Here is a 23,336-nt window from a genome sequence, read left to right as displayed (position 1 = left end):
TTGCCCGGACGCACTTCCTTGCATGCGAAGATGTAGCTGGTGGGTCCCAGCAGTTAGGGGGGCGAATCATTTTTTTTGCCCGGATGCACTTCCTTGCGTGCGAAGGTGTAGCTGGTGGGTCCCAGCAGTCAGGGGGAAACGTTTTTTCGCGAAATATGGTGGCCTGTCCGGTGGGTCCCTACTGTCAGGTGGAGGAATAATTATTTTGCGCGTAATAAGGAGGCACTTCCTTGCCGCGGCCGTGGACCCAGCTATCAGCCTCTCCACCTACAGTCCACGTCCGATGGAAGCCGTCCCTTGACCACGTTGACCATACCGCGTCGAGAGCACCAGGGCGGTGGACGATGGCGAGGCCTAGGAAGGGGACGACACGGAGCCGGGGAACACGCGGCAGTGGATGCCCACGCGTAGAGGAGTACAAGGGTTCACTGGTTCGCTGTAGTGTGAGGCTGCCGTTGCCGCAGAATAACAGGGGGTGTGGGTGAGTAGAGGGATGGCCTAGCCAGCGGTGGGAGTAGTAGGGGGCGGTGAGGCCTCCGCCGCATCGTAGCCAGCCACGGGAGGCAGGAGCACGAGGCACGACCGGCGCTGGTTTGGGTGGCTGGAGCAAGAAGACCAGAGGTTGAAGAAGCACTACGGTTGTTGGATCGACATCGTACGGTCACTGGAGCTAAAATCATGCATATTGACTAAGTTGACAAGGCCCTCCGTCCCCGTCAACTTAGTAGGCCCACAAGTCAGCCTGCCACTATACTGGGTCCCAGCTAACAGGGGGATACATTTTTTTGTGCGTAATAAGGAGGCACTTCCTTGCGTACGAAGATATAGCTGGTGGGTCCGTGCTTTTAGAGCCGACCGCAGGGATGAGGGAGCAGGCAGTCCCGCCGGCGCTTGTTTGAGTGGGTGGAGCAGGAAGAGCAGAGATTGAAGAAGCACGACAGCCGTTGGATGGCATCCAACAGTCACTGCTTGTGCGTCAACCTTTTTTTAGGAAAGCCTCAAATCTATGGAAAACATCATACATCCCATCTGCCATTATTTTTAATAATTTACAGCCCATTTGCTAATTCTTAAGGTTTTTTTGGAGCCCATATTCTTTTTGTTAGCATTACAGCCCATATTGTGGCCACGGTTAAAAAATTATACGAAATTTTGCATATTTCGGTGCGGTCCGAACTGTTTTTAATCCCGAAATTTCGACTAACATTCAAACTAATTTTAAAAATAAATGTATATCAATATAAAATCCAACAAATTCTCCATGCATAAAAATTAATGTAATTTAAAATCTCGAAATGAAAAAAAAGATATTTGAAACTAATTGCGGTTTGATGTGTTTTAAAAATGTACAACCCATTTCTCATTACTGATGGGCCATTTTCTCGGCCAGCCGAATGAAAGCTCTCCTCGTCTTGAAAGATTTGAAGCCGAACAGGCTTGACAAAGCGACTTAGTTGGCAAATCACAAAAAGACTGGGCTGTGGCCGTGGACCCAGCTGTCAGCCTCTCCACGTACAGTACTCTTCTGATGGAATGTCGTTGACCACATTGACCACGCCGCACCGAGAGCACCAAGGCGGTGGACGACGGTGAGGCCTAGGAAGGGGATGACACGGAGCCGGGGAAGACGCGGTAGTGGATGCCCACGCGGAGAGGAGTACGAGAGTTCACTGGTTCGGCTCCGGTGTGAGGCTGCCGTCGCCGTAGGGCCTGGTGTAGGACCTTGAGGAGAGGTGTCTAGAGGGGGGGGGGGGTGATTAGACACTAAGTACCAAAGTTGCAGTTTTTAACTTCTTTAAGTTTAAGTGGAGTTTAGGCACAAGTTTAACATTCACAATACATAACAAGCAAGCATGCAAAGAGTATATGAGCAGCGGAAAGTAAAGCATTCAACTTGCAAGAATGTAAAGGGAAGGGTTTTGGAGGATTCAAACGCAATTGGAGACACAGATGTTTTTGGCGTGGTTCCGATAGGTGGTGCTATCGTACATCCACGTTGATGGAGACTTCAACCCACGAAGGGTAACGGTTGCACGAGTCCACGGAGGGCTCCACCCACGAAGGGTCCACGAAGAAGCAACCTTGTCTATCCCACCATGGCCATCGCCCATGAAGGACTTGCCTCACTAGCGGTAGATCTTCACGAAGTAGGCGATCTCCTTGCCCTTACAAACTCCTTGGTTCAACTCCACAATCTTGTCAGAGACTCCCAAGTGACACCTAGACAATCTAGGAGACACCACTCTCCAAGAAGTAACAAATGGTGCGTTGATGATGAACTCCTTGCTCTTGTGCTTCAAATGATAGTCTCCCCAACACTCAATTCTCTCTCATAGGTTTTGGATCTAGTGGAAAGAAGATTTGAGTGGAAAGCAACTTGGGGAAGGCTAGAGATCAAGATTCATATGGTAGGAATGGAATATCTTGACCTCAACACATGAGTAGGTAGTTCTCTGTCAGAAATAGGATGCTGGAAGTGTAGGTTCGTTCTGATGGCTCTCTCCATGAATGAAGAGGAGGTGGAGGGGTATATATAGCCTCCACACAAAATCTAACCGTTACACACAACTTGCCAAATTCGGTGGGACCGAATTGTAAAACTCGGTCAGACCGATTCAACAAATTTAGTGACCGTTAGGATTTTCGGTGGGACCGAAATGCAACTCTGTAAGACCGATATGGTTAGGGTTAGGGCATAACATAATCTCGGTGAGACCAATTACACAAACTCGGTTGGACCGATTTTGGTAATTAGCTAACCAGAGAGTTGGTCAGGCAAACTCGGTTCGACCGAATCATCAAACTCGGTGGGACCGATTTTGATAATAAATTAACCAGAGAGTTTGCATTGTAATCTCGGTAGTACCGATTTCTCAAACTCGGTGAGACCGATTTTGATAATGGACATACACAGAGAGATTACAATCCCATCTCGGTGAGACCGAGATCCCTATCGGTGAGACCGATTTGCCTAGGTTTTGTGGCAGTGGCTAAGACATCCAAACTCGGTGGCGCCGAATAGAAAGAATCAATGGGGCCGAGTTTGACTTTAGGTTTAGGACATATGTGTGGAAGTGGGAAAGTAGTTGAGGGTATTTGGAGCATATCACTAAGCACTTGAAGCAAGAGGCTCATTAAGCAACACCTCATCCCTCCTTGATAGTATTGGCTGTTCCTATAGACTCAATGTGATCTTGGATCACTAAAATGTAAAATGAGGAGTCTTGAGCTTGAAGCTTGAGCCAATCCTTTGTCCTTGGCATCTTGAAGGAGTTCCCACATCCTTTAGTCCATGCCACTCCATTGTTGAACTAATCTGAAACATACTAGATAAAAGTGTTAGTCCAACAAGAGATATGTTGACATTAATTACCAAAACCACCTAGGGAGCACTTGTGCTTTCAGTCTCCCCCTTTTTGGTAATTGATGACAACATACATCAAAGCTCTAGATAAAGATATAGAGAATAGCAAGTAAAGCTTTGGAAGGACATGTAACAAGCATAGACTCCCCCTACATGTATGCAATCATGTGAATATGGAATATAGAAGCATGTGAGAGCATAACCATGACAGAGCAGACAATGTGTTACATGTATCTTGGCCACATGCATCAGAGCAAAGAATATTAAAGAAAATACCTTCATGCTCATAAGTCCTTCTTGCAAACAGTATGTACATCCGCAAGAATCCTTATACACATGATTGTGATGCATATACTTACCTTGTAGTCTTGAGTTGGCTTAGGATGGAATGAACCTGCGTAAACAAGGTTAGATAACACAGATACATCTACTAGCCAGAGCAAACAGAAGAAACCACAAGAATACCAAGACTGGGATGACATGTAGAGAGTGAGTACTAAGTACCACATTTGATTAGACATGTCCCCAAGAGTAAAGATATGCAATGAATTTAAATGATTTCTTTCCCTTAGATGTCTTGCTCCCCCTGAATCTAGCATGGGATATTGGGAGAAGATAGGGAATAGAAAATCAGAGCTGAAAGATATAAATGAACAGAGCTAATGCAAACTAATGCAAATAAACACATATGAGCATGTCTTTCCCCTCAAGAAGACATGTGGCATCTCTCCTCTTGAACACCAAGCATCTGGGATCCTTGAGAAGTACTTCTTGAGTATTCTCTCCCCCTGGAGATCTTTCTTTCTCTCCCCCTGAGGAGGTGATATATTTTCTGATGTGATCTCTCTCTAAATGATAAGCTTTGATGTGATCTCTCTCTCCCCCTTCGACATCAATTTCCAAGAAGGGTTTTCTGGAATCTGTCGAATGGGTTTGGTCCTTGAGTCACAGTACAAGGCAAAAGAAAAGTGATGCTTGTAGAGGACAAGATTCATTGAGTGGAGCTGGTTTAGAAGAAACACAGAATAAGTGGCAAACTGTTTTTCCTGTGGTGAAATCGGTGGCATCGAGTGGTATGCTTCGGTTGGACCGAAAATAACAAATCGGTGTAACCGAGTTCATCACAGAGAAAACACTTGTCACCTCAGCTCACTAGACTAATAAGATTTCACAAAGATTTTCAAGGAATTTACTGAATGATATGCAATGAATTGGATGCAGAAAATGCAGAGCAAATAGAAGGAAATCTAGATGAAGTTTTTTTTGAAAGGGGAAACAAATATTCATGAGACAAATGCAAAAACACAGAAAAGAACACAAGAGAACTTCATCTAGAGATGGTTGGCGACAAAGTCACCTATGTTAGAGTATATTGACTTAGGAGTCAAGTGAGATCACTTGATCATAGGTCATACTCATCGTTTAAGCTCAAAATGGGGTTGCCATTTTTCATTTAAGCATCTTGATGTATCCACATCTTGTCGAGTTGCTTTAACTCATGACTTGGAGTAAAGCTTCTCTAAGATGGAATAACATACCTTGGTTGATGGTGTTGTCCATGTAGTTGAACTTGTGTGGGTTGCTCAAGGGTGATGTAGCTTATCAAGAATTTGGAGCACCACTTGGAATTTGAGTCCATCTACCTACATGGGTTAGTTCTTGCAAGGAAGAGCACTTGTGTATTCAAAAATGACAATCATGAAGCTCAACATAGAATTTGTCAAAGGATATGTTTGAATGGTTCCGTGCTTCCTTGTCTTCAACCACCATAGTGTAGAGACTTGGTGATGTAGAGATTGCTCAAGATATGAGTAGGTTACAATCTCATGGAATTTGATTCAACCAAGTACCTACATGGGTTAGATAACATGCAAGATACAAATATATCCAAGACATAAGATTTTCATCATAAGAGAAATATCAAGGATTAGTCATAAGCTCATGTCTTGCATGTATCCAATGGAGTTTCTACTCCAAGTTTGAAGCATCAATGATGTTCAATTCTCCTCTTAACCTGAAAAACACTTCTCATCAAGAGGTTTAGTGAATATATCCGCTAATTGCTTTTCGGTGCGAACATGCTTAAGATCAATGTCACCCTTAGCAACATGATCTCGAATGAAATGATGACGAACTTCAATATGCTTAGTTCGAGAATGTTGCACAGGATTATGACCAATTTTGATAGCACTTTCATTGTCACAAAGCAATGGAACATGTTTCACATATATCCCATAATACCTAAGAGTTTGGGTCAACCAAAGTAATTGAGCACAACATGAACCAGCGGCAATGTATTCCGCTTCGGCAGTGGATAAGGATACTGTGTTTTGTTTCTTGGAGGACCAAGACACAAGAGATCTACCAATAAATTGACAAGTACCCGAAGTGGACTTTCTTTCAACCTTGTCTCTGGCATAGTCCGAGTCGGAGTAGCCAACAAGATCGAAAGAGGCCCTCTTAGGATACCAAATGCCAAAATTTGGTGTATGAATTAAATATCTCACTATCCTTTTCACGGCCTTAAGATGACATTCTTTAGGAGCAGCTTGATATCGTGCACACATGCACACACTTAGCATAATATCGGGACGTGAAGCACATAGATATAACAATGAACCAATCATAGAGCGATAAACCTTTTGATCAACCGGTTCACCATCTTTGGTTAAGTCAAGATGTCCACTAGTAGGCATGGGTGTAGTCATACCTTTGCATTCTTGCATATTGAACTTCTTGAATAAGTCCTTGGTGTACTTCATTGGAGAAACAAAAGTACCTTCCTTAGTTTGCTTGATTTGCAACCCAAGAAAGAATTTGAGTTCACTCATTATAGACATCTCAAACTTCTCCGACATTAGCTTCCCAAACTTTTCACTAAAATGAGGGTTAGTTGAATCAAATATAATATCATCAACATAGATTTGGAACACAAATAGTTCTCCATTAACCCTTTTAGTAAAAAGTGTGGAATCAATTTTCCCAATTTCAAAGCCTTTTTCAATAAGGAACTTGGTCAAGCATTTATACCATGCTCTAGGAGCTTGTTTAAGACCATAAAGAGCTTTGTGAAGTTTGTAAACATGATTGGGTTTCTTAGGATTGATAAAGCCGGGAGGTTGTTTAACATAAACTTCCTCCTCTATTTCACCATTTAGAAAAGCACTTTTAATGTCCATTTGGTACAAGGTGATATCATGGTGATTAGCATAGGCAAGTAAGATGCGAATGGACTCAAGTCTAGCAACGGGAGCGTAAGTCTCACCATAGTCCATACCTTCGACTTGTGTGTAACCTTGGGCGACGAGACATGCTTTGTTGCGAACTACTTGTCCATCTTCATCTTGCTTGTTGCGAAACACCCATTTGGTACCGATGATGTTGTGGTTGTTGTCGGGCTTCTCAACCAATGTCCAAACTTGGTTCCTCTCAAAGTTGTGTAGCTCTTCATGCATAGCATTTATCCAATCCGGATCTTCCAATGCTTCTTCGACCTTCATAGGTTCAATGCTAGAGATGAAAGAATAGTTTTCACAAAAGTTAGCTAAACGAGTTTTAGAGCGAGTGATTCTCCCAGTTTGAATATCATTGTAGATTTGCTCGACGAGATGGTCTTTAGCAATTCTCGCTCGAACTCGTGAAAGCTTTTGCTTGGATCTTGGTTGAACTTCTTCTTCATCTTGTTCTTCTTCCTAGCCTTCTTCATTGTTGGCGTTTTCGTTCTCTTGTCGTGGTGGAGAAGGAGGTTGTTGATGTTCGTCTTGATGCACTTCCTCGTTTTCTTCATCTTGGCGTGTCCCACTTGTGGATGCTTCCGTATCAACTCTTGGTTCACCTTGTCGTGAAGTAGAAGCTTCCACTTGGACGGACGAGGTACTCTCCTTCACCTCCTTTGGACGGACCTTGCCAACAGACAAGTCTTGGATTGCTTCTGAAGGATCTTTGTCTCCTACATCAATTGGCAATTGCTCTACTTGCGAGCCGTTAGATTCATCAAACTTCACATCTACCGTCTCTTCAACCTTTTGGGTGAAATTGTTGTAGACACGGTAAGTGTGAGAGTTTGATCCATAACCTAGTAGGAAACCTTCATGAGACTTCGGAGCAAATTTAGAACGACGATGCTTATCAAGAATGTAGCACTTTGAGCCGAATACTCAAAAGTATCCAACTTGGGGTTTGTTACCGGTGAGGAGCTCGTATGTCGTATTGCCGAGTAGCTTGTGAAGATACAAGCGATTTGTTGCATGACAAGCTGTCTCAACCGCTTCTGCCCAAAAGTGCTTCGGTGTCTTGTACTCATCAAGCATCGTTCTCGCCATTTCGATGAGCGTCCGGTTCTTCCTGTCAACAACTCCATTTTGTTGAGGTGTGTACATAGCCGAGAACTCGTGTGAAATCCCTTCTTCGTCAAGAAAGGTGTCCACATTTGCGTTCCTGAACTCCGTTCCGTTGTCGCTGCGAACCTTCTTGATCTTCACTTCAAATTGGTTTTGGGCCTTCCTGGCGAAGTTTTTGAAGATCTTTTGGTCCTGCGATTTATCATCGAGAAAGAACACCCACGTAAATCTTGAAAAGTCATCAACTATAACTAGACCAAAATAATTTCCACCGAGACTCTTGTAGGAGTTGGGACCAAAGAGATCCATATGAAGTAGCTCGAGTGGCCTCCTTGTGGTCATAATGTTCTTCACGGGATGCCTTCCTCCAACCTGTTTACCTGCTTGACAAGCACTGCAAAGTCTATCCTTATCAAATATGACATCATTAACTCCAAGGATATGATTCCCTTTAATAAGCTTGTCAAGGTTTCTCATGCCAACGTGACCTAATCGTCTATGCCATAACCAACCTTTTTAGGATTTAGCAATGAAGCAAATTTTAGGTTGAGCCTTTTTAGTGAAATCAACAATGTATAGATCACCTCTACGCACACTGGTAAAGACCATTTTATGATTGTCTCGACGAAATACTTGGCAATCAACTTCAGTAAATAAGACATTGAAACCAAAGTCAGCAAGTCTAGATACCGAAAGTAAGTTGTATCCAAGAGATTCAACGAGCATAACATTTTGTATGGAGCTATCATGTGATATGGCCACCTTACTGAGGCCAACCACCTTACCCTTTGAGTTGTCACCGAAAGTGACATACATTCGAGGACTATTATTTTCAGCAAGCTCATGAAACATGTCTTTATCTCCGGTCATGTGATCGGTACATCCACTATCAAGAACCCATTCCTTTCCTCCTGACATATATCCCCGAAGATTTGCCATAAGACCAAAATGTCTCAATGCATCATCAAGATCGAAGTCACTATCATCATCCTCATCATAGTATCCATGTTCAACATCGTCATGTGGTGGATCAAATCCTAGAGAGGGTGATTCGTTAGAGTGAGTTTGACAATGATCTTGCTTATGAATTTTTATAGCTTCGGAAATAATATCACTAATAATTCCAACATCTCCTTTGGCACGCATAAGGTTTGTAAGCTCAAATAGATGATCACCAAACATAGGATCACAAGTATTCATCTTACACAAAGCAATAGACTTATGGAGAATTTCATCAAGATTTTTCAAGGAATCATCTGGAAATCATTCCTCAAGAAATTTCCATATAGTGTAGGCACACTCAAGAGCAGGCAAACATCCAATCAAGTTTCTAGGCAATCCTCTAATAATAAGTTCGGCAGTTGTAAGATTCCTAACCATGTCAATTGACTCATCAAGGCTAGGATGCATAGGATCAACATGAGGTGCACAAGGGCTAGCAATGTACTTGTTCAAATGACATTGATTGAAAATTACAAGCATCTCATTTTTCCACTCATGAAAATACTCTCCATCAAGAGTAGGCACTCTATGTCTAAGACTCCCCAAAGTAGACTCATCCATCTTCCTCCAATGGTGATTAAACCAAGGCAATGGAGACCAATGCTCTGATACCACTTGTAGGACCTTGAGAAGAGGTGTCTAGAAGGGGGGGGGGGGTGATTAGACACTAAGTACCAAAGTTGCAGTTTTTAAATTCTTTAAGTTTAGGTGGAGTTTAGGCACAAGTTTAACATTCACAATACATAACAAGCAAGCATGCAAAGAGTATATGAGCAACGGAAAGTAAAGCATGCAACTTGCAAGAATGTAAAGGGAAGGGTTTTGGAGGATTCAAACGCAATTGGAGACACGGATGTTTTTGGCGTGGTTTCGATAGGTGGTGCTATCGTACATCCACGTTGATGGAGACTTCAACCCACGAAGGGTAATGGTTGCGCGAGTCCATGGAGGGCTCCACCCACGAAGGGTCCATGAAGAAGCAACCTTGTCTATCCCACCATGACCATCGCCCACGAAGGACTTGTCTCACTAGCGGTAGATCTTCACGAAGTAGGCGATCTCCTTGCCCTTACAAACTCCTTGGTTCAACTCCACAATCTTGTTGGAGGCTCCCAAGTGACACCTAGCCAATCTAGGAGACACCACTCTCCAAGAAGTATCAAATGGTGCGTTGATGATGAACTCCTTGCTCTTGTGCTTCAAATGATAGTCTCCCCAACACTCAACTCTCTCTCATAGGTTTTGGATCTGGTGGAAAGAAGATTTGAGTGGAAAGCAACTTGGGGAAGGCTAGAGATCAAGATTCATATGGTAGGAATGGAATATCTTGGCCTCAACACATGAGTAGGTAGTTCTCTCTTGGAAATAGGATGCTGGAAGTGTAGGTTCATTCTGATGGCTCTCTCCATGAATGAAGAGGAGGTGGAGGGGTATATATAGCCTCCACACAAAATCTAACCGTTACACACAACTTGCCAAACTCGGTGGGACCGAATTGTAAAACTCGGTCAGATCGATTCAGCAAATTTAGTGACCGTTAGGATTTTCGGTGGGACCAAAATGCAACTCGGTAAGACCGATATGGTTAGGGTTAGGGCATAACGTAATCTCGGTGAGACCGATTACACAAACTCGGTTAGACCGATTTTGGTAATTAGCTAACCAGAGAGTTGGTCAGGCAAACTCGGTTGGACCGAATCATCAAACTCGGTGGGATCGATTTTGATAATAAGTTAACCAGAGAGTTTGCATTGTAATCTCGGTAGTACCGATTACTCAAACTCGGTGAGACCGATTTTTATAATGGACATACATAGAGAGATTACAATCCCATCTCGGTGAGACCGAGATCCCTATCGGTGAGACCGATTTGCCTAGGGTTTGTGGCAGTGGCTAAGACATCCAAACTCGGCGGCGCCGGATAGAAAGAATCAGTGGGGCTGAGTTTGACTTTAGGTTTAGGACATATGTGTGGAAGTGGGAAAGTAGTTGAGGGTATTTGGAGCATATCACTAAGCACTTGAAGCAAGAGGCTCATTAAGCAACACCTCATCCCTCCTTGATAGTATTGGCTTTTCCTATAGACTCAATGTGATCTTGGATCACTAAAATGTAAAATGAAGAGTCTTGAGCTTGAAGCTTGAGCCAATCCTTTGTCCTTAGCATCTTCAAGGAGTTCCCACATCCTTTAGTCCATGCCACTCCATTGTTGAACGTATCTGAAACATACTAGATAAAAGTGTTAGTCCAACAAGAGATATGTTGACATTAATTACCAAAACCACCTAGGGAGCACTTGTGCTTTCACCTGGCTAGCGGTGGGAGTAGTAGGGGGCGATGAGGCCTCAACGGCAGCACAGCCGGCCACTGGAGGCAGGAGCAGGCGGTCTCCCCGGCGCTGGTTTGGGCGGCTGGTGCAAGAAGTGCAGCCATTGAAGAAGCAGCAGGATCGTTCGATTCAAATCCAACGGTTACTGCTGGTAGAATCGTTTGTTGACTAAGTTGACAAGCCTTGCGTACACGTCAACATAGTAGGCCCATAGGTCAGCCTCCCAACCGGTGCGCCCCAGATGTCAGTGGGAGGTATCATTTTTTTTCGCGTAATAAGGAGGCAGTTGATTGCGTGCGGCCAGGCCAGCGGAGGGAGTAGGGTGGGCCGGGGAAGCCTGCGCGGCATCACAGCGGGCGACAAGAGGAGGGAGCAGGCAGTCCCGCCGGCGCTAGTTTAGGCGGCTGGAGCAGGGAGATCAGAGATTGAAGAAGCACGTTGGCCGTTGGATGGACATCCAACAATCACTGCTGCTAGAATCGTGTGTTCACTGACAAAGCCTTGCGTAAACAAGTCAGCCTCGAAATCTGTGGCGTGTACAGCCCATTTGCTATTATTTTTATCATTTTTACTCATTTTCTAATTCATATGGAATTTATTGCAGCCCATTTTCCATTTCTAGAATTGCCGGCCATTTTCTGGTCAGTACCAGGGTCAAAAAATTAACTAAATATGTGGGAAATTTTGAAAATCCGCAAATTTTGCTGGGGAACGAAATATTCTCCAAAAATTAATAGCCATACTAAAACAAATTTAAAAATAAATTAGTACTATGTCATGTTCAATCCAATGAAATACGTATAAGATATCAGTGAAGAACAAAATTCAAAAGAAAACTAATATCCCATTTGCTATAATTTTTTTGGAATTTTCAACCCCTTTTGATATTACTTTTAACAGACATTGACCATACTCTTTGGCCAGGACGGAATGCATCCCTCCTCGTCTTGAAAGATTTGCAGCTCAGTAATTTGGAGAAAACAAATAGGCCTAGCTTCGGTATTCTTCAAAAAGAAATACCGGGCTACCTATTTTCCCAAAGAACTGGTACATGAGCATTTAGCTTTATTTATTTATTTACTTATTTATGTTTAGGGGACCATGAGTATGTACCTGGGCCGGATTCATGTGAGAGCCTCCCTTCCAGTTAATTATGGGCTTCTCTATTGGGCCTTCATCAGTGGGCTGCATGTTATCAACAAGTGGAAAATGTATTCCGTATGAAAAATAGTATGAGCTACGTACGGTACGGGGCACTAAAGGATCGAACCGTGCAACGACTTCCAAAACATTGTGTTTGTCGTTCTAACAACACATGTATTCAACCAACAGACGAAATATACTACTGATTGTACATTGAAAACAACAGCAGCAACAACCAGGGCTGGGGGTGCAACAGAAGCAGTAAGCAGGCCAGAAGAGTGAAAACGCAACTCTCTCTTCCAAACCAAACATCAGCCATTATTACAAAAGGGTACCAAAAAAGAACAAGTGTATGCATCAAACTAAACAAAGATCCTACTACACCAAGTGTATGCATCTAACTAACTGGCTCAGTTAGACGTTACTATTTATTAAGCTGTGGAGATTGGCTGACGGCTTGAACCAGATGGGTGCCTGACGGGGGAAACTCCAGCCAACAGGTCGAAGTCTGATACTTGCGACCCTCTCTCCTACTTTGGGCTGCAGAGCATGGCGACAAATATTAGGGTATGGTGCATGCAGAGACGCATGGTACGCTGTGTACACACAGTTTTGCCTGATGAACAAAACCGCACTGCCATCATGATTCTTGCCATCGGTTATCTCCTGGTTAATCAGATAATTCAGTCCAAGAAACAGAGAGCGTGTACCAAGGCTACTTACCAGCCTCCAGTCAAAAATTCCTGAAGGCCGAGAGAAGCTGGGATCCTGCTCAAAGACCTTGTAGTGACTGTGATTGTATTCCGCGAAACAACACATCCGGTACGTGCGAACGATCATCAATCTTTCACCGTCGTCTGATCGAGCCAGGAACCACCTGCAACTGCCATGCCGCTTTTCTTTGAAAGGTTCTGGGATTAGGAAGGGTAGGGACACTAGGCGGCCTACAACATCATATCAGGTTGGAGTCAAATAAAAAAGGGGCTCTTGATTTAGTCAATCTTAAGAATAGCATGTTATGAGCATGAATATTTTTTCAGTAAATGTTGACAGTAATATAAGCAAGCCAACATGATATCATAGGAAAGTAACATACAACTTTAACAGCCGTTTGTAGCGATGACTGGAGTAGGCCAGCAATACGTCCAGCCATAGAAGGAGTCGACAACGTAAATGAAGCCCTTGTGTTCAATGTCATCAGAGAACCATGGAGGATGTATGATCCTGCGATGGACGTGCAGATTTATCCACTTACCGCAGTGACCTGTCAGATAGGCGAGACCGCGGTTGAAGAACGCAATTAGCCTGAAATCTTTATAATTCGCAGATCTTGTGGGCACTTGGCGGATTACAACCTTCAGCAAATCAAACTTGGTATCATGTTGGCTACTGTAAGATTCCGAGTATTCTGGGCCACAGTGCCAAAGCAGTGCAGTGTTAATCGAAGGAAGGGGGATCAATCGTCGGGTGTAGACCTCCATGAGCATCCAGCTGCTGTAACCATCGACGAGCACCATCCAAGACGTGTTCATGCCGACCCAGTACATACCGTTAATGTAGCTGAGGCTGACGGGGATTGGATCGCAGGAAGGGGGTTGATGCTCGCCACCCTATGATTGTTATGCTGCGTGACACACTATTTTTGAAGATCAGGCGGCATCAGCAAGCAAGGAGCTGGCTTAAAAAGCTCCGGCCTGAGGGCTTTGAGTAAACGGTATAGCCCCGACGAGCACGCGGCGAGCGGCATGGTACTGAGATTGTCCACACGCGAAACAATGAGCTTGATTACCTCTGTGGGGAGCGAATTCCAGCCACTCTTTCGGCGAACGCTGCTCGATTCTGCAATTGTTAGTGCTTGGGTTTCGGACGAGGGGGGGAGGCGCCTTAGCGGGGATGGAAGCTTGGACGAGATTATGTGCGGACAAAGATGGAGAAGCGAATATGTGCTGCGGGAAGTGGACAGGTGATGATGACTACAGCACACCGCTTGACTTACGAGACACATACCAGCAGTGTAGGGTCATATCGATGCCAGACAACTTGCTTGAGTGATCATAGTACTGGTACTCCCTACAGTACCTACTATAGTACTATGCCCTAGCTTGCTAGAGTAGAGTAGTAGAGTAGGACTCTTCTCTACTACTAGCACCGGAGGAGTAGTATATTCTAATCTAAAATAGTTACAAACTTCAATGCCTGAGCGTGGAAAGACTACGAACCGTGCTCAAAGATTGTGTCTACGTGGTGTTTGGATTTATATGCAAAGAAAAATAGCAACATGCCCGTGCATTGTACGACACACCATCATCACCAACTCGGCTTTTTCTCTACTCCTACTCCTATAAAAGACTCAGTTGGTGATGATGGAGGCGAGGAGGCGTGTTCAGCCAGGCGTGCAGCAGACGGCGCAACACTATTCGATTTGTTATAAAAAAGAGTAGTAGAGATAGAGACATACGGAGGAGCACGAGGTTGTGGGAGATAAGGATGAACGAGGCAAGGCCTTATCTGTAAATGTGGAGAGAGGTGCGGGTATCTTTTGTAAAATTGTCATAGTTGGCTTTCTATCCATCAGATATAGATCGGACGGTCTATATTACAAGATGGCAGGCATACCATCATCACCAACTCGGTTTTCTATAAGAGTGGATATATATAGATATAGATAGATAGAGACTAGGGAGTACTAGTAAGGACACCATCTACTGCTTTGTGTGCTACTCCTGCGCTCCATTCGGCGGCCGCAATGTCCCCTACAGCCACTCCCTCCTGCGCTCCATTCGGCGGGCGCTGTTGAAATCTGGGGAGCACACTCTCGCGACTGCTGGCAGCCACAACTTCACCGACGATGACTTCTTCCCCAACCTCGGCAACCTCTTCCTCAATGACATGGGCGACAACCTCAACACCAACGGTGCTGCTCCCATTGCACCATATGTGTTTCTGTCCTTCCTGTTCGAAATCGTGGTAGAATTCATGTTTCTACTCTGTATCCTACTACTATGCTAGTCCACATGATTAGTTTCATCTCTGTTATAGCTGTCATGATTTATTTTGTGCTTATTCGGATTAAATCTCGTAGTAACTTGCTCATATATTCAACTGGTGCAACGTGCCATACAACCACTCCCGTTTCATGGACGGCCTGGTCGATGCCTCCAAGGAGCCCTTCGTCCACTGCTATGAGTGCCCGATGCCGTTTTGTGGCTCGCCGGCGGACATGGTGCATCACCTCACAGATGCGTGCAGCGGTCACTGCTGGCCCTTGGTGGAGAACATCAAGTATGACACGTGCTACCGGTTTAGCATGCCGGAGTCGCTGGAGGATCACCACCACCTGCTAGTCTCAGAGGAGGACGGCAGCGTCTTCCTCTTGATCGTGGGCATCGACGAGGCCCGCGCAGGCCGCCGCCCCGTCTTTGTAATGTGCGTCAGGGGCGTCGCCGCTGACGCTGACACTGACACGAGGCAGATGTACGGGTGCGTGGTCAATGTTACTACTCCTCCGGGTCGCGTGGGCGGCGACACCGGCCTCATCGGATAGACTTGGACTCTAGGGAGCTGGGACTATTCCGCCAATGTGGACTTGGAAAACCCATGGCATCTGTTCCATCCTTTACCCGCCGACTCAGTGCACGGGGACTCCAAGGAGGTTCACCTGGACGTACGCATTATCAAGTGCACTTAGAAAACATGTAGTGTGTGTGTGGGCGCTTATGGCCCGTGTCTTTGCCGCTTTTGATTCTGTAAGCTTGTCGTTAAACTTGAGTGGCTTTCGCCGCAGTCCTTCCTTTGAACTGCTCCCCTCTGTGAGCTGATGTAAGACACTTTGGGTTTCATTTGATAATTGAACCGAGGAGGAGCCTCCCTGTTCTTCTAAAAAATATGCATTATCAAGTTAAATGTTGATCATTAGTCTTCGCTCAATGTAATCCGCTTTCTAAGCATGTGGAGACTTCCATGCAAGATCTTGCTCTATCGGAGTATCGCTCATGAATAAAAGTGTATCCGTTTGTGGTTTAGTATAGAATCTTCCATGTATGAATTTTTACTACAGTACTGGTGAAAGACTTACGATGAACCATTTCTTACATCTCCTCTGCCCCCTTGCAAGTCATCCTGATTTAATCCCTCCATCTAGGTGTATAAGGGCATGGTTAATATTACTTAATAGTATAGCCAACTGTTGACTATAAGAAAGTGCAATGTCATATGTAGCCAAGATGTATAACAATCGATACTCAAAAACTAATTCTTAAATATCATTTCTTGCAAAGCACAATAAGTGTTATTTCTTCACAAGTTTTGGATGCAGGTTGAACAGTTGAACGTTTTTGTTTGCAAAAGATACCTTTTTATCTATTTCACCCGGATGTTTGTGAGCTCTAGAGATGAGATAATATCCGAAGAAACCTATCGATACCCGTTACACATGAGATGACCCCCACATCCTTTGTCAAAATGAACAACTCCCCGATCAATGCATTTCACTCTTCGGTGCAACGCACGGGCACCTTACTACTATAGATTAGTACGACCAAAAATTGAACTAACATTACATATAGTACGATAAATACTGATGCATGGCACCTAAAATTATATCATTCAAAACTATGTTCAAATACGAATCCAATGATATAGTTTTTGTTGACATGCACTAACATTTTGTCAGTTAAATCTTCAGTCAAATTCAATGGGGGACTAATAAACCACGACCGATGTAGTACAAGTGTAGAGGGAAGCGCTGCACGGGAGTCTCACCTCTCACTCGTGGCGCGACAGTAAAGCCATCATATCACAAAACCCAACCACTCCCAGTAATAAGTGGCCTGGTAAAATAAACGGACAAGCAACCATCACATCCCTCCGTCTTTTTTGCATTTCATCTCTCTGCATTTACTTTCTCCGGTTCATGTCCCACACTCGATCCCTAGCTACTACTCCTAGGGCCAGTTCTTTTGGTGGCTTCCCCAGCTTTTCCCACAAGACTAGTCACAGTGGAGAGTAACAATAAGGCGCCTCACTCATTTATTTGGGCTTCTAAACTACTACTCTGTCCTGATTTATTCCTCACCATTGTAATTTGTGCCAAATTTTGACCAAAGATTTAACTGATAAAATGTTACTCAAAACACTTAGGCGCGGTGCATCTAGGTGTGTAAGTCATCTTACGAAAACCAAATAATCCCAAAACACTTAGGCGCAGTGCATTAACTTCTACCTCGTTTCTTGTTTCTTGACATATCAACCAATAAGAGATAAAGAGTGTGCATGCTTTTAAGGACTTGAGATATCAAACACGACATGCAGTGGTTAGTTCATTGCATGCAATACTATTAATTAGCAAATAAACATTAACCTTTCTTGTTTTATCCTCCTCCTTGGTCACGGTGCACATCCTAAGATGACTTACTCACCTAGACGGATGGAGTAGTGCATGTGACATGCACTAACATTTCATTAGTTAAATTTATGATCAAAATTTGACACAGATTACAATGGGGACCAATAAACCAGGACGGAGGTAGTAGTTATGGGATTACTAATCTAGAAGCCTAAAAGAACTAGCCCCTAGTACTCCTACTAGTAGTAGTACTCACGTTGGAATTCCAATTGCACGGCACAACTTGTTAGGCACAAAATTCGATACATGGTGTAGGAAGCGGTTTGGGAATTTGCATGCCTTTCCAACCAGTGAGATACTCCGTACAAAGTACAACAGAGAAATAACCACAGAGAAGGAAGCTAAAAGTAAACAATCAAACGATCATTTTTGCATTTGTTTTGCATTAAATCGTTTCACAAGCTTGACAAGTGCTGTTTTTCTACTTTTACAAAAACCGCATCGTAATGTTAAAATGTGCATTTGCACGTACATAAGTAATAGTAGTACTCCCTCCGTCTAGGTGTACAAGTCTTCCCTCCTTCATGGTCACCGTACACAACCAAAGATGACTTATTGACCTGGACGGAGGGAGTAGCACAGTCTGCAAGCATATATCGAGAGAGACGTGTAGTCCGATAGTATATAGTAAAGTTTGTGTTATATGCACGTACTAGCAAAATGCGTAATAATACATAACATTTCCAAACTTTCCCTTTTACATACTTAATTAAGGACGCTAAAAATTCCTGAACGTTCGGGATTTATCATTTGCGTCCCAAAACTAATGAGATCGCCTTACAAAACAAAAATTATACTCCTCCTAAAAGCCACGACGCTCGCAGGAGCGCTTGCGGCGCGCCACGAGTGCCCTGGTGCACGGCCGTTTCCCAGTGCGCCGACACAATGCCTCTTCCTCAGCCTCGCAACTCACGAGGTGCTGATTGGCGGCTTGCCGGCGGGCGAGCGCGATCTCACCGGTGTGGTGATCCGGCGCCAACAGGTACTCCTCCTGGCTGGAAGCGTGCACCCGGTCCACGTACCGCCAAGTGTAGATGAGGCGCTTGGGCCCGGCTGCACTCAGGGCATCGGCACGGGCATCCTCCGCCACCCTCATGGCCCTTGCACGAGCCTTCTGCCAAAGAACCAATTGCTTGACTCTCTCGGACGCGACATAGATCTCCCAGAAAGCTTGTTGCACGGTGCGATTCTCTTCCTCGACCTTCTTCTCCGCCTCTATTTTGGCGCGCTCTGCTGGAGGCAAAGCCTCTCACAAGGCGACATCCATTTCTTTCCAAAGCTCGTCAAGGCTGGGGGGCTCAGCGGGCGGCGCGGCGTTCTCCTCGTAGCGGGGAGCCGACGCGTCCTCCGACGTGCGTGCTGGCGAGATTGGGAACGCCGACACGTCCACCTCGACGCGTCGCGGCAAGGAGCGGAACACCAACGCGTCCTCCTCGACTAGTGGCGGCGAGGAACGGAACGGCGATGCGTCGCGTCGCGGCGAGGAGCAGAACGGCAACACGTCCTCCTCGACTAGTGGCGGCAAGGAATGGAACGGCGACGCTTCCCGTAGCGGTGAGGAGCGGAACGCAGACGCGTCCTCCTCGACTAGTGGTGGCGAGGAACGGAACGGCGACACGTGACCATCTGCGTGGTGCAGCGAGGGGCTCCTAGGGCTTGGGAGGGGCGATGCCATGGTGGTCGACGTGAGAGGGAGGGGGAGGAGATAGCGATGAACGTGAATGTGAGGGGGAGGAGATAGCGATGTCGTGGGAGGCGCAGTATTTATAGCGAGCAATGGCACGCCTACGTAAGATATGGACTGAGCTACACTGACTTAACTGCAGCTCCAGTTGCGTCACTGTCATGTGGGCCAGTACACTGCCGGGCCCATATGCCAGTGACCCAATGCACCTGAAGTTAAGTAAAAGCTACGTGGGCATATTTGTTGGAGTAAATTACAGGGGAGCGAAGGGGTGGAAATATTGCTGGTCACAACGGATTGGACGAGCGTGGGGGGAGGAGAGTCATGCATGCAGATTTTTTCACACGGGGTGGAGTGGTGGGACCGCCGGAGGGAGAAGGAGAGTTTGGCAGGCATATTGTTTCCACACATGGAGAGGAAAAGATTTGGAGACGGACGGGCTTCCTGCAGGTATGGGGAACGGTGCATAATAAGTCATCTTGCATGCCGGGCTAGGTATAGTCTCAAGTCACTAAAAACATACACACGCCACACATGTTCAAATTTCAAGGTGCACTAAATTATTGCATGTGATGATTAAGGCTGGCCATAATGGTGGTATCTTAGCTGGTACTACCTCCGTCCGGGTTTATTGGTCCTCATTGTATTTCATGTCAAATTTTGACCATAGATTAAACTAACAAAATGTTTACGCATGTTACCAAACATTATATTTTTGAAAACTATGTTCAAATACGAATCCATTGATATATTTTTTGACATGCATTAACATTTTATTAGTTAAATCCTTAGTCAAAATTTGACACAAACTACAAAGGGGACATGTAAACCAGGACGGAGGTTGTATCATGCACACGGGAATAGCAAACATGCTGATGTGGCAAAGAATTAAAGAAGAGAGAGGGGGGGGGGGGTTAGAGTAACTAGTGTTCATGCATGCATTGGTAAACACATTTTTTTGTGAAGAACGACATCATTAGTTGAGTACTTCTGCAGACTTCAAAAACTATTCCACCGCCTCTACTATCTTGCTAAGAGTAGGTGAAATTTTTGAGTCAAGCCCTTTAAACTAGAAGGGAGGTAGTGGTACTCTAATAGATAGGTGTGTAAGTCATCTTATGAAAACCAAATAATCCCAAAACACATAGGCGCGGTGCATTAACTTCTACCTCGTTTCTTGTTTCTTGACATATCAACCAATAAGAGATGAGGGTGTGCATGCTTTTAATGACCTGAGACTATCAAACATGACATGCAGTGGTTAGTTCATTGCATGCAATACTATTTAATTAGCAAATAAACATTAATGTCTCTCGTTTTCCCCTCCTCCTTGGTCATGGTGCACAGCCTAAGATGACTTACTCACCTAGACGGAGGGAGTATCAACATTCACAATGTGAAATCAATATTTTTACACTCATTATAAAACGTAGTTCTTATACTCATTATAATCAGTATTGTAGATATTGATATTTTTAGTATAAATTTGGTCGTGGGATTTCATTGATGCCTGTCAAAGCGTGGAGGAAGCGGAGCTTAGGGCTTGCGTTGTCGGTCTCTACATAGGTATTTCTCTTCATAATCCTGTAATTTTAGAGACTGATTGCGCTTTTGTGGTAGTGTATCTTGCATCGGGGGACTATGACAGGTTTGCTATGCGTGACCTGAAGATGAAAGCGTTGAGCATCTCAAAGTTGATCATCAATCTACAATTGTCAAAGATTAGCCGTTCGGCCAATAAGGTGGCACACTTAATCGCTAAGTATAGCTTTGATAATAGATTAGATGGTATTCTTGTAAATAACGTACCGCCCTGTGTGGTGAATATTGTATCGAATGAGTGTACTAGTGTGGCTGGTTAATTAATACAAGGTGGTGTTCAAAAAAAAGTATATATTTGGTGAAACACTTTGCAAACGGTTGACGGGAGTAAAAAGGAGCAGAGGGAGTATCATGCATGCGGAGTAGGCAAATTTTTTTGCTCATTTATAGCCGGTCGAAGTCTCAAAGGGCGCAACCACGCGACGGAGGTGAAGGTCGTGGGAGGCACGACGGTTGACGGAATTAAGTGAAGTTACATCCACGCGCCGGCATGGCGTGCGAACAGGCAGAAGATATACTGTCAGGCCTACGATATGGGTCTAGTAGACATGACATCTAGTGGGTCCTGCATAGTTCTCGAGAACTCTTTGGGAGATTGCAGCCGTTTGTCCACCGGGCAAGCCAGCAACCCCACGCCATTCACACGCCCTACTCGTCCCTGTCTTCTACCTCACAACAGTTTGCTCCCAGTCACCCCGTCCTTTCACATTAGTTCGCTCCCAGTTTTTGCGGGGTACAATAGTTCAACTTCTCCTAACCCTCCTCCAAAATCCATGGCCTCCCAAATCTCCATGGTCGCTGCTGAGTACCAGGTTAGAGCCATCACCGGCGATCAGTTCATCGTCATCTAAACACGTGGATCCACGACGGTGAAAGCATGGCTTGCTCGCTTCCTACGCATGTTCAACAATTCAACGGATAGTGGGTCGCTGGGCTAGATGTTGAGTACACCACAATCCTGGGACGAAAGAAGGATCTAAAGGACGGAGAGAGGAAGAAGCCCGCCGTGATCCAGGTTTGCGTACATAACGTTTGCTTGATCTACCATATATGCCATGCCGACGTTGAGTGCCAGGATTTTAAGAACTTCATCAAGGACAAAAGAGTGAAATTCGATACTGTAGGCTTTAAGAACGACAGGGATGTCCTGCGTCGGATAGGTCTCGTTGTAGGCCAGCCCTTCGATCTCCAGAAGGCAAGCCTGGTGTCCTCCTCTCAACCTTCAATGCTGACACTGGCAGCAGCCATGATTGATCCTTCGTACGCTAAATTGAAGAAACCTCATCACGAGTTTCATCATGCATGGGAGTCGAAGACATTAGATGAAGATCACATCCTGTACGCAGCAATGGATGCCTACCTTTGTTTAAATATCTACATGGGTTGGATGAAGAAGCAGAGCCCAGTGTTCGGTTCAAGCAAAGAAGCGTCGGCGAAGAGGAAGAGGGACGAGGACGAAGTCGAGGATGTGGACTTGGACTCCGAGTAGGTGGCAGTGCCGTCGCTCATGCTGATTCTACTGCAGTGTCAAGCGGACTAGTTGCTTAGTTTATTTTCAAGGGTGTGTTGTGCTGAGGCCCCAGCAGAACTATGTTTAAGTTCTTTCTCATTATTTGAACTCTTTAGTACGTAGAGTAGTACTAGTACTATGTCTTACTACTATTCTTCTTGCAGTTGGTACTACTGCTCGTATCTTCGTGTTCCTACTGTACTTAATACGTTTGTACTAGTAGTATAACTTGGGTTAGTCGATTTGTGAAAGAAGTTCGATGGAGCAAAGGAAGAAGACGGCAGAAGAGGTGGAAGAAGCCCTTCTAGCCATCCATGTTGCATCAAACGGCTCACATGAGTCGACTGACCCAAATTGCTCCTTCAGATTGCAGGATCCGCATGGCATTCAAGGTCTCGAAGGTAGATTCCGCGTCCGCACCTGGTTTGCAGGCTCGACGCGCGCGCGACCGGCTTCCGCCGCGACAGCCACCACGCGCGCCTCCTCCGCACGGGCGGAGACGACAATGACACGCTAGTTCCTCCTCGCCGGCGTGCTGGAGCACGCGCTCGTCCTCCTCTTCGTATGCTGCGTGCATAGACGCAGCTCCACCAGTTGCTCGCGTGCTTGGCAGCACGGCGACATGGCGAGGAGGGATTGCAGACGACGTGAGCGGGCGAGCCTTCGGCTTCATGGCATAGGGATGGCGGCGACACGGCGGTGATGGGCGAGAAATTGTTGGCCGGAGGAGGCGGCCGCCGGCATGCGCAACGGCGGCGACATATTGATGAGTGCGCATATGGGAGCTTACTTTAGTTTTATATAAGGTTGGTCAAACTTAAAAGAAAACCGTACTAGTACATGTAAACATTAGACTTATGCAACACTTTTATTAATTTTTTTTGAAGTTAGTACCACATCTACGATACGGAATCCTGTGCAAGTGCGTGAACCGCGGCCGCGCGGTTGATCGAACGGT

The sequence above is a fragment of the Triticum aestivum genome, chromosome 4B (genome assembly GCF_018294505.1).
Source record: "Triticum aestivum cultivar Chinese Spring chromosome 4B, IWGSC CS RefSeq v2.1, whole genome shotgun sequence".
NCBI classification, from domain to species: Eukaryota; Viridiplantae; Streptophyta; class Magnoliopsida; order Poales; family Poaceae; genus Triticum; species Triticum aestivum.
Note: the sequence above shows the minus strand (reverse complement) of the source record.